This window comes from Chelonia mydas, chromosome 2 (genome assembly GCF_015237465.2).
Source record: "Chelonia mydas isolate rCheMyd1 chromosome 2, rCheMyd1.pri.v2, whole genome shotgun sequence".
Taxonomy (NCBI): domain Eukaryota; kingdom Metazoa; phylum Chordata; order Testudines; family Cheloniidae; genus Chelonia; species Chelonia mydas.
The window spans coordinates 86,160,320-86,175,515 of NC_057850.1; the positions used below are offsets into that span (position 1 = coordinate 86,160,320).

At 42.3% G+C, this 15,196-nt stretch overlaps 1 long non-coding RNA gene across 1 annotated transcript; it reads left to right on the top strand.

Moving 5' to 3' along the window:
- The first annotated feature begins 11,563 nt into the window (after window positions 1-11,563).
- LOC119565499 lies at window positions 11,564-13,832 on the top strand. Its single transcript, XR_005224171.2, has 2 exons — window positions 11,564-12,423; window positions 13,158-13,832. It is a non-coding gene; the product is annotated as an uncharacterized LOC119565499 (long non-coding RNA).
- Window positions 13,833-15,196: the final 1,364 nt, after the last annotated feature.

A 15,196-nucleotide genomic window follows, 5' to 3' on the forward strand; every position in this document is an offset into this window, starting at 1 on the left:
ACGTTTTCACACAGTAGTCGTGGTCATTTTACAAGGCTGAAAAGGCGCGACTTGTACAGTAGCGTTGCCATAGAGGGAATGTCAATTTCCTGTATTCCTGTGTGCGGTGCTGGTTGTTCAGTTAGTATGGAGAGCTGGACAATGGAGGCGTGGATAAACGAGGTTCCACTGTATTTGGAGATGTCCCTTTCTGTACCTTCTTTTGTTGTTCAGCAGTGTACTAAGAGACAGAGTATTATATTATCATAGAAGTTAGAAGCAAACATTTTGTCACCACAGCTGGTCTGGGTAGAAAAATATAAATATGTGATGCCAACCCGTTTAAGATCAGTCTCAGCTGAGGAATCCAGTGCACTCTAGTCCCCTTCCGGTAGAATAGCTATGAAATATTTAACTAATTTTTTCTGAATGCTAATTTTCTCATTTAAGATTTTAGTTTCTTTCAGAGGAGTTGGCTTGTTCACTGTGTCTCCATTGTCTGTGTCACTAGGGGGAGGCGAATCTATTTCTTTTTGGCATGAAAGTTGCTATCTCTTTGCTCATAAAGAGTTTCTCCTGCCAACATTGAAAGCAATATTTAATCAGGAAATTGGCTCTCACTCTAAAGCTCTCTCACCGGGTTCCTACAGTAAGGGTAACATCAGCCATGGGTCCCTCTTGACATGTAAGTGTGGACAATACTTACTACACGTCACTGTCCTAGTCAAGCTCCTCATCGGATATTCACCAGGCTGGTGTGTTTAGATCCCCCTACACTAGAGCTGTGTGCTCTTAAGAGCTGTGCTTAGTGCCTCCGTACTGTTTCGTTCTTTGTCGTCTCTGGCACACAATTACCCATCCACAGAAGTGGAATCTTGCAATCCAACTACATTAAATGTAAATGCCCCCAGGACCAGTGTAGTACCACCACCAAAAGACACCCTAGTTGCTTCTGAACAACCTTTCCCAGAGCTACAACCTTGTGGGCACTCTGATCTACAAGGACAGGGGACAGTTAAAACACCTAAATAACACACACATGTTGCAAGAGGTTCCAAAAACAATCTCACTTTACTTTAGGCAGTATAAGAAATACACAGATCTAGACAAAACAATTAAACCCCTATATCATAGAATATCAGGGTTGTAAGGGACCTCAGGCGGTCATCTAGTCCAATCCCCTGCTCAAAGCAGGACCAATCCCCAACTAAATCATCCCAGCCAGGGCTTTGTCAAGCCTGACCTTAAAAATATCTAGGGAAGGAGATTTCACCACCTCCCTAGGTAACGCATTCCAGTGTTTCACTACCCTCCTAGTGAAAAAGTTTTTCCTAATATCCAACCTAAACCTTCCCCACTGCAACTTGAGACCATTACTCCTCGTTCTGTCATATGCTACCACTGAGAACAGTCTAGATCCATCCTCTTTGGAACCCCCTTTCAGGTAGTTGAAAGCAGCTATCAAATCCCCCCTCATTCTTCTCTTCCGCACACTAAACAATCCCAGTTCCCTCAGCCTCTCCTCATAAGTCATGTGTTCCAGTCCCCTAATCATTTTTGTTGCCCTCTGCTGGACTCTTTCCAATTTTTCCACATCCTTCTTGTAGTGTGGGGCCCAAAACTGGACACAGTACTCCAGATGAGGCCTCACCAATGTCAAATAGAGAGGAATGATCACGTCCCTTGATTTGCTGGCAATGCCCCTACTTATACATCCCAAAATGCCATTGGCCTTCTTGGCAACAAGGGCATACTGTTGACTCATATCCAGCTTCTCGTCCACTGTAACCCCTAGGTCCTTTTCTGCAGAACTGCTGCCTAGCCATTCGGTCCCTAGTCTGTAGCTGTGCATGGGATTCTTCTGTCCTAAGTGCAGGACTCTGCACTTGTCCTTGTTGAACCTCATCAGATTTCTTTTGGCCCAATCCTCTAATTTGTCTAGGGCCCTCTGTATCCTATCCCTATCCTCCAGCATATCTACCTCTCCTCCCAGTTTAGTGTCATCTGCAAACTTGCTGAGGGTGCAATCCACACCATCCTCCAGATCATTTATGAAGATACTGAACAAAACCGGCCGGAGGACCGACCCTTGGGGCACTCCACTTGATACCGTTTGCCAACTAGACACGGAGCCATTGATCACTACCCGTTGAGCCCGACAATGTAGCCAACTTTCTATCCACCTTATAATCCATTATTTGCCATTCCAGGTCTCCATTTCTTCACCACTCTTCAGGATTTGGGACAGTGTCCTTTTAATAATCCAGGTCCCCTCTCGGATCTCTCTCCTCATGGCTTCTCATCTGGAACATGGAATCTTCCCTCCCAGTCTTCAATCAGCTTCATCTGACCTTGGCTGATCCCAAAATAAAAGTCCTCTGTCAACAAAAGCCTGTGCCTTTGTCTCTTTAAACCCATGCTCTGATCTCTGTCCCTTTCTTCTCTTCCTTTGGGGATTTTCCACATTCCACTCCCTGAAGATAAACATGGACAAACTTTTTTTTTTTTCCAGCTCAGGCAGCCTCCTTAGCATTAATCCCAGAGCCCTGGCAGTGATATGGGTACCAACTTCTTTTGTTGGTTTCACGGCTTCTTTGAGACAGGATATGTGATGAGTCAGGGACCTTTTCAGCCCATGGATGACTCAATGATGCAGTAATTTCATAAAATTAACCAGAATTCATAAATTTTATACATAGGTTCCCTGAATTGTCACACTACACATGCCACCGTCCGTTGATAGGAAGTCCCAAAGGTGGCATAGGATCATGGATCCTAATAAACTGCCTGGAACCCAAAATCTGTCAGGTTCTACTGTATTGGGTCCAAAATTCAGAGAAAGTGGTATGCAATATTGCGAATACAAGGAATTAAGTAATTGAGCAGGACAATCATAGTGCTGGGGTCTGCCAAGGTAGAAAGAAACCTGGTCTTTGACAACATTGAGATAGCCAGGAATCTAAAATACAAAACAGGCCTATTCTCCAGGAGGCCTGGGGACTGCTCCCATTGGTGTTTCTAGTTATACACCAGAAGCAGGACATATTCCAAGTGGAACTGTTAGCCACCTAGGGAAACTAAAAGGTCCAAAGCTACATCTGCAGATCCATAGACTTGCTGGCCCTCAGAGAACTGTGGCTTTGTTGCTTCTGTAACATTTTGGTTAACTTCCTTCCTTCCTTCTAGTCAAGAGTGTCTTACAGAAGATGACATCTTGGCCTTAGTTATCCTGCTGGTCTCAAACTGATCAGGAGACCCTGCTAGCCAGAACTGCTAGACTTCTATAATTCAGTTGCTTTTAAAATTCCACCTGTCCTGCAGAAAGCTGTTTTCCCTTGTCTCCAGGAGCTCTGGGTTCAGTGCAATTTATGCTAGAGGACAGGAAATCTTTAGAGGCAGGCAGAACTTTATGGCTCCTAAACTGTACGTAGTCTAGGCTTATAGGAAAACACACAAGTTGCACTGGCTTAACTTAAATCAACTTAAAAACAGCATTAGTTTAGTTAAACTGGTGCAAATCTCTGTATAGCCATGTTTATTGGTTTTAAACTGGTTATATCTGTTTACCTTGTACCAGTAAGCTTAGGTCTCGTCTATGCACAAATGTGCACCAAAATAACTACATTGGTTGTAATTCATGCTTTCTGCAAGTCTGCGTGTGGACACTTATTTTGGTTTGTGTCTTATTGGTTTTATCCTGTCCATTTTACTGACTTAAGCTAAATCAACGTACTACACTTTTACTCTGAAATAAGTGTCTGCATACAGAAGTGCCCTGAAATAACAAATGGTGTGAATTACTACCAATTTAGTTATTTCTCTGCAAGTTTATGTGCAGACCAGCAAGCTAAATAAGATTAAAATGGGGGGAGGGGGGTTGTGATAGTTTTTCTTTTCTTTTCTTTTTTTTTAATTTCTTCACCTAGGAAAAGCAAACCATGGTAGTGAGATAGATATAAATTTTTATTTATAAGAGATATTGGAAAAATGGAACACACATGAATTGTCCCATGTGGATGGTAGCAGTGAGGAAGTTATCAAGCAAACTTATTTTAGCTCTGAAAAATATTTTGGAAAAGTCAGAAAGAATTGTAAGGTTCAAAAAGAGAAGAGAAGTACAGATTTACCCTCTAGTAAGTCAAGCTTCAAACAATTCCTTTAACAATGCCAATTCCTTTAATATTCTTGGATGAAGATTATCTGGGCCCCCCGATTTAGTCCCATTAAGCTGTTTGAGTTTCGCTTCTACCTCAAATATGGTGATGTCTACCTCCATATCGTCATTCCCATTTGTCATGCTACCATTATCCCTAAGATCCTCTTTAGTCTTATTAAAGACTGAGGCAAAGTATTGAAGTGGTGGATCACAGAGGTGGAAATCAAACTCAGACAACTTAGTCTTAATGGGACTAATATTCTTGGATAATCTCAATCCAAGCGTAACCCTTCTGCCCATCAGAGTTGGCAGCAACAAGGGCCGGGTTTCAGTATCTAGGGGTTCTGTTTCAATAACACAATGCAAAACCGTCTCGAGCCCTGACCCAGTGACAATTACATGCCACCCCCCTCGGTGCCTATAAGAGGCAATACTTCCCCTCTCACAAGCACAGAGACTGAGTTTAGCAAAAGCCTTTTAATAAAGGAAGAAAACAATGCAGCATTATGTTGGGGAAACACCACAAACAGGATTCATAACACCAACCATGAGCAAAAGACCCACCCCTAAGTAAGTTTGTCAGTGTCCTTTTCACCTCAGGGTCTTAAATCCAGCAACCCAATAGTCACCCCCAGAGTTCAGAAGTTCACCTGCAGAGTTTACCTCCCAGCCTGGGTGGAAGTGGAGGGAGGTATGGTAGTGGAGGGAGGTATGGGGGGCATCTTACATGCTCCACTGCTCGGATCCACGGCCAAGTGCCCTGCCTCTCCATGGGGTTTTGCTGCAGTCTTCACCACCAGCCGCGCCTCTCCATCAGCTGCCCTGCTATCTGCTCCACGCCTCTCCGTCCTGCTGTCCGCTCCTCTCCACCAGCCGCCCAGCTATCCGCTTCGCTCATCAGCCGTCTGCTCACCAACTTGTCTTCAGCCCCCCCCCCCCCCCCCACTTAACACAGCTCCCAGCAACTTCAGCTCTTTAGTGATTTCAGCTCTCAGTGATTTTTAGCTGGTAGTAGGGGGAACCTTAGTGCTGGTGCACCACTAGCCCAAAATAGGTCTAATGCTTGGACCTAGGTATCAGTGATTTCAGCTCTGCAGCATGTAACAAGACTCCTAATGGAGCCAAAATTAGTTCTGTTATTACACCATGGAGAGAGAAGGGGTTAAAGTAGTGTTTAGGGCCCACACTACCAGGTACACATACCTGTCCCCAGCCTCTCTCAATTCCCTGGGTTTTGGAACCCATGTCCCTTGCCAAGCGAGTGCTACTTAGTTGAGGGCGAGTCCCTCCGTCATAAAATGCCAAGTACAGTTCTATTGTCCTTGATTCACATAGCCAGGATAACAACCCTTTATTACTCCTGCCCCAGAGAGACTGGGGATCCCACAGAAGCCAAAGTGACCATTTGGGCAAGCAGTCCACAATGCTTGGCTTGCCCATGCTAACAAAATCTGTCTCTAAAGTCCTTTTCCACAGCTCACCACCAGATGTCAGGGTAGAGCTCATTCTGACTCTGCTTAAACAAGAATATTAAAGGAACTGGCACGTGAAATTGCAAGCCCACTAGCAAGGATTTTTAATGAATCTGTAAACTTGGTGGTTGTATCCTCTGACTGGGGAATTGCTAATATAGTACCCATTTTTAGGAAAGGGGGGAAAAAGTGATCCAGGAAACTACAGGCCTGTAAGTTTGACCTTGGTTGTGTGCAAAGTCTTGGAACAAATTTAAAGAGGAAGTAGTAAAGGACATAGAGGTAAATGGTAATTGGGATAAAATACAACATGGTAACTCATGACAGACCAACCTGTTCTCCTTCTTTGAGCCGATAACTGGGTTTTTTAGACAAGGAAATGCAGTAGGTCTAATCTACCTGGATGTCAGTAAGGCATTTGATACAGTTCCACATGGGACCTTATTAGTTAAATTGGAGAACATGGGGATTAATATGAGATTGATAGGTGGATAAGGAACTCCTCAAAAGGGAGACTACAATGAGTCCTACTGAAAGGTGAACTGTCAGACTGGAGGGGGGTTACTAGTAGAGTTCCTCAGGGATTGGTTTTAGGACCAATCTTATTTAACATTTTTATTATTGACAAAAAATGGGAGTGTGCTAATAAAATTTGTGGATGACACAAAGTTGGGCGGTATTGCCAATATGGAGAAGGACTGAATATCATAAAAGAAGATCTGGATGATCATAAAAACTGGAGTAATAGAAATGGGATTAAATTTAATAGTAGAAAGTGCAAGGTCATGCATTTAAGGACTAACAACAAGAATTTTTGCTGTAAGATGAGGAGTTGGAAATGACAGAGGACGAGAAAGACCTGGGTGTATTGGTAGATCACAGGATGACTATGAGCCACCAATGTGATGTGGCCATGAAAAAGACTAATTTGGTGAAGGTTTCTAACCATCAGAGGAGTGCCGTCCAAGGGGAATAGTGGGAGGAAAAAATCTAACTGGCTTCAACATTGAGCTTGATAAATTTATGGAGGGGCTGGTATGAGGAGACTGTCTACAATGGCATGTAGCCAATATGTGACTGCTAGCAGCAAATATCTCCAATGGCTGGTGATGGGACACTAGATGGGGAGGGCTCCAAGTTACTACAGAGAATTCTTTCCGAGGTGTCTGGCTGTTGGGTCTTGCCCACATGCTTAATGTCTAACTGATCACCATATTTGGGGTTGGGAAGGAATTTCCTCCTGGCCAGATTGGCTGGGTTTTTTTTGCCGTCCTCTGCAGCATGGTGCAGGGTCACTTGCTGGCTTAAATGAATGTAAATGGTGGATTCTCTGTAACTTGAAGTCTTTAAATCATGGTTTGAGGACTTTGGTAACTCAGACAGAGGTTCTGGGTCTATTACAGGAGTGGGTGGGTGAGGTTCCGTGGTCTGCAATGTGTAGAAGGTCAGATTAAATGATGATGATGGTCCCTTCTGGCCTTAATGTCTATGAGTAAGATCTTGGACAGCCCCATGAAAAGCAAATGCCCATTTTTTGCTGTTAGTGAGACTAGTTGATGCCAAAACTTAGCTAGAGGCTCAAAACCCTGGATATAGCTCTGGGTTCATATCCAAGTTCACACTTTGAACCTCCCTATAACTGACTAATTTTGAACAATGAATCCGAACCCTAAGCAGAGTTTCAAAGTGGGATTTTGAGCTTGAGTCCATTCAGACGTATGTGATTGGGCTTTCCCAATTATAAAGGTATGAAGTTCATATCCTGTGTGTGCCTATTTCTTCTCCAGACTATTTGAACATATCAGCTTTTGGTGCTAATCCTGTAGAGAAGCTAATTTCACCCCCTTCTCCTCAGAAGGTTAATACAATCTCATAAAAATTGAGGGGAGTCACATGGTCTGGCTGATAGAAAAGCAATGTGCATCTCAAGCTCCCACTGACCTAGGCTTAGGAAACTATAATTAAGGATAATTTAGCCTGCTGAACTTTTCAAAAGGGCACCATAATGTCTCAGCCTGATCTGTGGCATACTGCTGAAGAACAAAGAAACCTAAAGAAAGCAGAAAAGAAAACGTCTCAGGAAACATCAGATACCAAAAGGGATGAACTGCAGATGAAACCAACAACCAAGACAGTAATTGTTAAAATCACGATCAACCTGTCACTGTGGCAGGATGCACACACTGAAGAACTTGAAAGCAAAACTCAGAACACAGGTTACAGAGTTAATAAAATAGCCAAAGCAGTTAAAGAGAAGGACCCACCAATTTCAAATTTGGAAGACCTAATAGCAGACAACGGGATGCAGAAGACTAAATTAGAGGATCCTGAGAACCAAGGTCAATATGAGATTATAAGAATTATAGACCTCCGTGTTGCCACAGAAAAGAGAAACCGCATTTTTTTTTTTTTCAATCATGGTGAGCAGCTACATTGGGAATGAAAACTAAAAATGGTTCTGTTAGAAATGAATGGACCCCACCACCACAGGAAAACAGCAGCAGGTCAAGGGCTACCATGATCCATTTTCATAATGGATTGGTCCACAATGGATGTGAGTATCTTGAAGGATGAGGAAAGATGTCAGGAATGTAGGATTGGGCCACCACTTCTTTGTCTTGCAAGTGAGTATCTCCAAAACACAAAATTAAGTTTCCAGGTACAAAATGTGATTCCAGTTTGTTCATGGAAATTTAAAATTAGTAAATATTTTTTGTAATTTATTACAGTCTCTCTCAGCTGCGCTCATGTACAAATATAGCATTTCAAATTCTCTGGGTTTTTTTAAGGGATTGCCTCCTGCTTCTTCCCCAGGCACCCAGGAGACACTGCTTCCCTATGTTCCCCTCCCATGCATCAGCATGCTGCCCCTCACAAACCCATACAGGGCTAGGGATGAGGGGCTAGCCTCTAATAAAAATACAGGGTGATCAAAGCAAATCTATCATTTTTCAGTCAATATTGGGAGCCCTGTTTCAATTCTAACCATGTGCCTGATCTTTTGACCCTCTGTCAGTGGGCCTGATTTTGATTTTACATCTGTTTTTTAAACCAGTACAAAATTCTTGACATCAGCAGAGTTGTTCCTGATTTATCCCAGTATAAGTGAAATCAAAATCAGGTCTAGTGGAACTACTCACAGCAGTATTGACTACCTACATGCATAAGAGTTGTTTTCTTGGGTCCTGCAGCTCACTTTTAAGAGTTCACACTTGCTTTATAGAAAGGAAATATATAAACAGAACCCCATCTTTCTCCTTCTATAGACATCTTCTCTTTAGTAACACATCTCCTACGTCGTAATGCAAATTATTGGCAAAACAGCAAGAAATGTTATCAACTGTTTTATCCACGCTCTCTTTTATATACACACTTTAATTCTGGTACAATTTCAATGCATACACAGAACTGAGAAGTGGCTCAGTCAGCAGTTGTATGAAATCATAAATTCCAGTCAACCTCTTTCAACGCCAACTCCAGTGTGAATAACAAATGGAGGGCAATCTGATTATCTGGTGGAGTGGCTTACAAGAGCCAGCCCCCACCCCATTATACAGGGACGTAAAAAAAAATATTAAAATTATAGAAGATAGATTAGAGATTGAGGAAAACACTGCATGAACAAGGGGAAAAACATTTCCCCTTTCACCTGAAAGTAATGCATAGTAGATGGTACAGAAGTATAGCTTTGTATTTATCTAGTTGTTACAATTTAATGTTCTTTATCGCAGCCTGAGTCTCTTTGCCCCCATCACCCTTCCACTGTCATCAACTAGAAGAGACAGCGATTAAAACAAGGGTAATTTCCCCATGGTCTTTGCTTGGCAGTGTTTTTGCCTTAGTCAACAGCAAGTTGAAGTTTAAAGGATGCACTGTCACTCCAACTAATTTCCCCATACACCCTTTCTTACCAGGGTTAACCACTCAGTCAGTCAGCTAAGAAACTAGCATCCCCCTCTCCCTTGCTTGTGCCACCATGCAGGCTCAGACTGAAAACCTCACCATAATCTCATTAGGACTTTGAATTTGCAGCTGGGGCTTGAATTCCCATCACAGAAGGGCAGTGGGCTAATGCAATCAAACGGAAATTAGCATTTTGAGCCATTGCATGCTGTCCACCTAGAGCTCTGAAAACAGACTAGACAGCTGCCCTTCCTCCTGACCCTCATTATTAAAAGAACACTTGCAGAATGTGCACAGATGGGGAAGCGATTCAGAGAGAGCAATACTTTAATTCTTCCTCAGCGATGAAGATTTTTTTTTCAAATGGGGACATAATTGTTTATCTGGCTGAAACTTTACATTTTGGGGGTTTTCTCTGTTTGCTGACCTTGCCCATTTTTTTCAATATTCCCGTCACATATTGGTTTTGATATATAATTATTTTATTTGTATAGCAGCAACAGTGTTCTAAGGGTTTGACAGCCAAGTGTGAAGCAGAGCCTCAGATTAAATAGATCTGCTATTTTCCATTTGCGCTGTTGTACACAAGCAGATCCTACCTATGCCATATGTTATCATGTATTTGTGATTAGAAGAAGGCACACAGAAGGACTCAGAATGTGTCCTCTGTTTTAAGTTCAGAGATTTGGAGCATAGAGAGCCAACTGTGTGACTAAACGTGTCACACCAAGCAGGCAAGTTCAAAGATGCAGCTGTGCAGAATTTTCTGAGTAGTATACTGAATATTCACTCTATCATCAGTGCTTGTGTCTGTTCAGTAACTGTGGTGATGGCCTTCCACGTCTGGCTTACAGGTTGTGTTGCAGAGTCTATGGAAGCTGGAAGCCTCAAGAGGATCAAAGGGGAGTGTGCCTGAATAAAACCAGACTAAAATACTAACTGTATCAGATGAGGGTGAGGTATTGCTACAATCAGAAGCTGTATTGAAATGGAATAATTTACAGAGAAGGGGACAAAACCTCTCTCTCACTATAAAACCTAGGGAATTAGGAATAACTTTCTGCAAGATTTGTTGCAGTTACATGCTATTTAAAGCAAAATGCTGCATTTTGGAGACCAAAAAAATTACCTTTCATTGTCTTTAGGGTCCAGGGATGAAAGTCAGCTTTGGAAATGATGGTTTATCAATATTATTATTACAGTATTGGCAATCCATTCAAAAATCATGAGTTTAAAAAAATGTTGAACTTGGAGTTTTATTTATTAGCCTTCTGGTTTTTAGTCTTTGGGGTACACTTGGGTCATGTTTTCAAGTGTCTTTCAGCAGCAACAAAGGCTGGAAATATTATTATTAAAATTAAGGCCAAGATATTCACCTAATCACAGGCCTCCAGGAAGTAGAGCTGCAAAAGAAAGACCAAATGTCATGAAACTTGCAATAAAATCACAGGAGTTGGCAACAGTACACTAGGATGCTAGGAGCTTTCCACATTTACTGCAACTTGGAGGCAAGCACTGTAGGTGATTCAGCAGCTAGGCCTTGTAGGCGTTAGCCCTAGTGGGTCCCAATAACCACTCGGGCACATGGCTACGAGAAAAGGTATTTTACTAGGGCTGGCAGGAAAGGGAAAGTTTAGATACCCTAGATGCAGAGGGTTAAACAGTGACCATTCAAAGTGAGCAGTCGCAGTTGTTGTTTGGGTCTCTGGGGAAGTCCAGTTGAGAGTCAAGGATCTTCATGTCTAGTGCCTGGGGCGCCATCTCTAGTCTTGTCTCTAGTCCAGCAAATAGGCGTTTGCAGGTTTCCAGGCCTAATGTCTCTCACTGGGGCCCCTCTGCACTGGCTCCCTGCCCAGCTGCTGCTGCTCCCCCATAAGTCCCACAGAGACCTGCAGGGAGCTGTAACATACAGCAGTCACAGTCTGTTCCGCAGGTGGCTCTTCACTCCAGCTTCCTGGTGCCAAACAGAGCCTGAATACTTCCTGGTTCAGGACTTTTCCCCTTACGTGGCCAGGGGAAAGTGAAGTGCAGTAGGGAGGGAGCTGAAGGGAGTTGTAGCTCCCTCCTTTGCAGATGCATCACATGAGGTGACTTCACTTTCTGAAGAGCTGTTTTTTCTGGTTGTTTATTTCTACAAGAAGAAACAAATATGGTTAGTAAGTCTAATCCCTTTGGCCACATTGGAGGCTTGCACAGTTTGAAACCCCTGTTAGCCAGATTCTCTTATTTTTGTAGTAAATAAGTGCCATGATTTAAAAATGTTCCAAACTTTCTGAAAATAATTCAGACCTATTTAGTGATTCCCTGCCAATGTAAGTCAATGGTAATACTTCTGTTGACTTAAATGGGGCAGGATTTCACCCCTTGACTCTGTCCTCTGGTGATGCCATAAAGGGAAAACTATGAAAAATATCTAACTTGTTTTAAAAAATCAATTTAACCAAATCTGGGATCACAAATACTAAAATGTTCGTTTATGACATTACTACAGGGCAGAGTTAAGGTTGTTTGGGTACCTTAACTATGCGTGTTTTACTTTAACATGTTTGGATTTTTTTAAGTGCAACCTAAATCCTGAATATCCTGGTTTCTAATACTTGGATATTATGCAAATACTTGGGTTTCAAATAATTATAACATCTCTAATATATTCTACTCTTAAGTCACAGATATATCACTCCATTTTAATGCAGTTTTATCTGAAAATGTCCTTAGTTTTAAAAAATTGTTTAAAAGTTCATGTATGAAAACTAAACAAGAAACCCAAAGACAATATGACCATTTGATATTTCTAATGATCTGAAGATATATAATATCAACCCTCAATCATTTTTTGTTAACTTTTAAGGGCAAATTATCCAGTATATCAGAGCAGCATAAAGCAGCCAGAGGAAGACCATATGAGACAGACAGGTGAGAAGAAATTCATTGCTGATTTGAAGGAAGTAGTAAGAAATGAGAGCAGGGATGGGTAGAGGGAGTTGATCTGCTCCCTCTTCTCTGTGCTTAGAGTCCGTGGCAGCACTAAGCCTCATAATGCAGCTGCTGCCAACCACCTGAGAGCAGGTGGGGTCAGAGTCAGCTGTGGGAAGGAGCTATAAGGCAGGGATTGAGAGCAAAATTAGAAAACAGTGCTGCTGGGGTTTCCCTAGCTCCCTGTCTTGCCACTTTCCCAGTCTCCATGGCAGATCCAGCCCTTCTGGATCCAGATTATATTGGTTGATGGGCACTTTCCCATCCCAGGGCCCAGATCTAGGAAACCTGCTTAATTCACCTTTGGTGGGTATAGAAGTAGGAAGGGCAAAATTATGCAGAACCTTGAAGGTGAGGAGGATGTGAAGCTTCCATTTCATAGGGGAAGGATGGGGAGAGCTAGTGTAAGGATTCTGAAGATGGTAGTAACATGGTCCAAGTGGTGCATGGGGAAGATGATTTTTTGGATGCAATGTTCTGAATGGACTGGAGTTGAACAAGATGGAGATCAGGGATGCAAGGGAGGAGCAGGAAGAGGAAGAGATTGCAGTAGTAGCAATGAAGGGATAACCAAGGAGCTGACCAATTTTTGAGCTAGAGAGACTGAGTACCAGAGTAACACAAACCTTGCACCAGAATAGCTGCCAGTAATGCTTTTTTTTTTCTTTTTGTAGTTCTGAATGTTGAGAAGAGAATTTAATTTCCCTGATGTAATCACACAAGAAAGACGGATATTAGGCTAGAATGCAGGATACATATCATACCTTTTTAATACATCTCTGTTTCTTTAAATTAAAAGCTCTATTTTTGTTGTTAAAAAGGTCTGACCTACAGAATCTACAATAAAGGGGTTTTAAGTTACAAATGATAGACTTAAAAACATTACTGACAAGCCGGAATTTTAATACATACTAGAGATTTTTCTTGCCCTTTGAAGACAAGAAGAAGCAGTTTCAAAAACTGATGCACTTCTCTGGAGTGTGGGGATATGGAAGTTTGCTGATTATCATGATTGCCATTCTTGGCCGGAAGAACGGAGAATTCACCTCTCCCATGGTATGCAGGAGCAGTACAAGACCATTGACAATGTACAGCGGACAGATAGTAATAACAGGTCAGGTATGTACTATTCTTTGTTCCTACAATTGTTGTCATAAGAAATTATTCATGTTATTGCATTTTCAATTATTGTACAGAGTTTGTCACTACAAGGAAGCGTCTGAATTTTAATATCAGTGCTTTGGATGGCCCTATTCTCCTCTGTTTACGGCACCAGTAGTAACTCATGTGAAAGTAGAAATGACTAATATTCAAAATAGAGAATAAAAAAGGTCAGTGTTGGACCACAACTATTTCATGTGAAGAAAAATGTTATGCATCATGAACATGAAGACGGTAATAAAACCAGAATCGGTCCAAAATCAATCCATTTGCAATAGTGAATTAAAAATGAGAAACCGGACAAACTTAACTTGTTCTTGGACTCAGATTGCAATACTGTGGTCCTCCTCATAGACCAAATTATGCGTCCATACCCAGGAACAGTGCTACTCACCGCCTAAGAGCTGAAGAGCCACTTTCCCAACTAATGGGAAACAGAGAGGCACAAAATAATAGTGCCGCAAAGGCCCGTATTGTGATGTGTGCATCTGTACAGTATGAGGGTGTGTTGCTCCAACAAATGGCAACAGGTATTGATGCAGTGTCACAACGTGACATTCTCAGACTTTCTTGCTCTCTTCACCCCTTCTCTCCCGCCGACTCCCCTCTCCAGTGCTTAATTTCTAGCCCTGGCACCTCTAGGCTTGGCAATCTATAGCCTGACACCTCTGGGCTTGCTGCATCAGTTATGAATGTAAAAAAATTCCTTGAGCCCTGGCATCTAATTGCTTGAACACTGGCCCCTCTTTCATTACAAATTAAGCACTGCCCCGCTCCTACTTAAAAGGGGGGGTATGTATGGCGAGGAGGGGCAAAGAAAGAGGTTGAAGTGTCTCTGGTTACTAAGACTGCAAAGCAAGAACTGCCCAGCCATGCGATAATGCAAGGGGCATCGTGGTCATGAATGACTTACAGTTGTTAGAGGTATTTGTTTTGGAGACATGCATAACCCAAATAGGTTTTGCTTCACTTTGTCCACAGCCAGCTACTGTTTGTGTCTCACCCACCAAAATGTCAGATGTTACTTGGTTTTACTTATACTGTTCTGTGAATTTTGCCTAATTTTACTGTGCCAAAATTGTATCCATACTTATGATACAGGGCCAGTTGGTCGCAATGGCTCCCAAAACTGTCCTTTTCCGTCCAGATCTTTGTAAAAAGACAATATCTGAGCCTAGGTCTTCATTACCAGCATGTGTCTGGAAGCAGTGCCTTTGGGATAGGGTGACCAGATAGGGATATGAAAAATCAGGATGGTGGGGAGGGGTAATAGGTTGCCTATATAACACAAAGCCCCTACTATCAAGATGGTCCCGATAATATCGGGACATCTGGTCACCCTACTTTGGGATGACTAGAATGCCAAATGTTCGTTTTCTACACTTTGTTGTGCAAAGTGTTCTTGGCTTCTAACCCACAGGATGCTTTCTTTTTAAATGAGGCCAAAAGTTGTGTCCATAACCAATGATAACTTCCTGCCAAAACTGCTGAAAGATTACTGTTATCGCTGTATTCCCACGTTTCATTTTGGACCTTACAAACCATTCAGCTT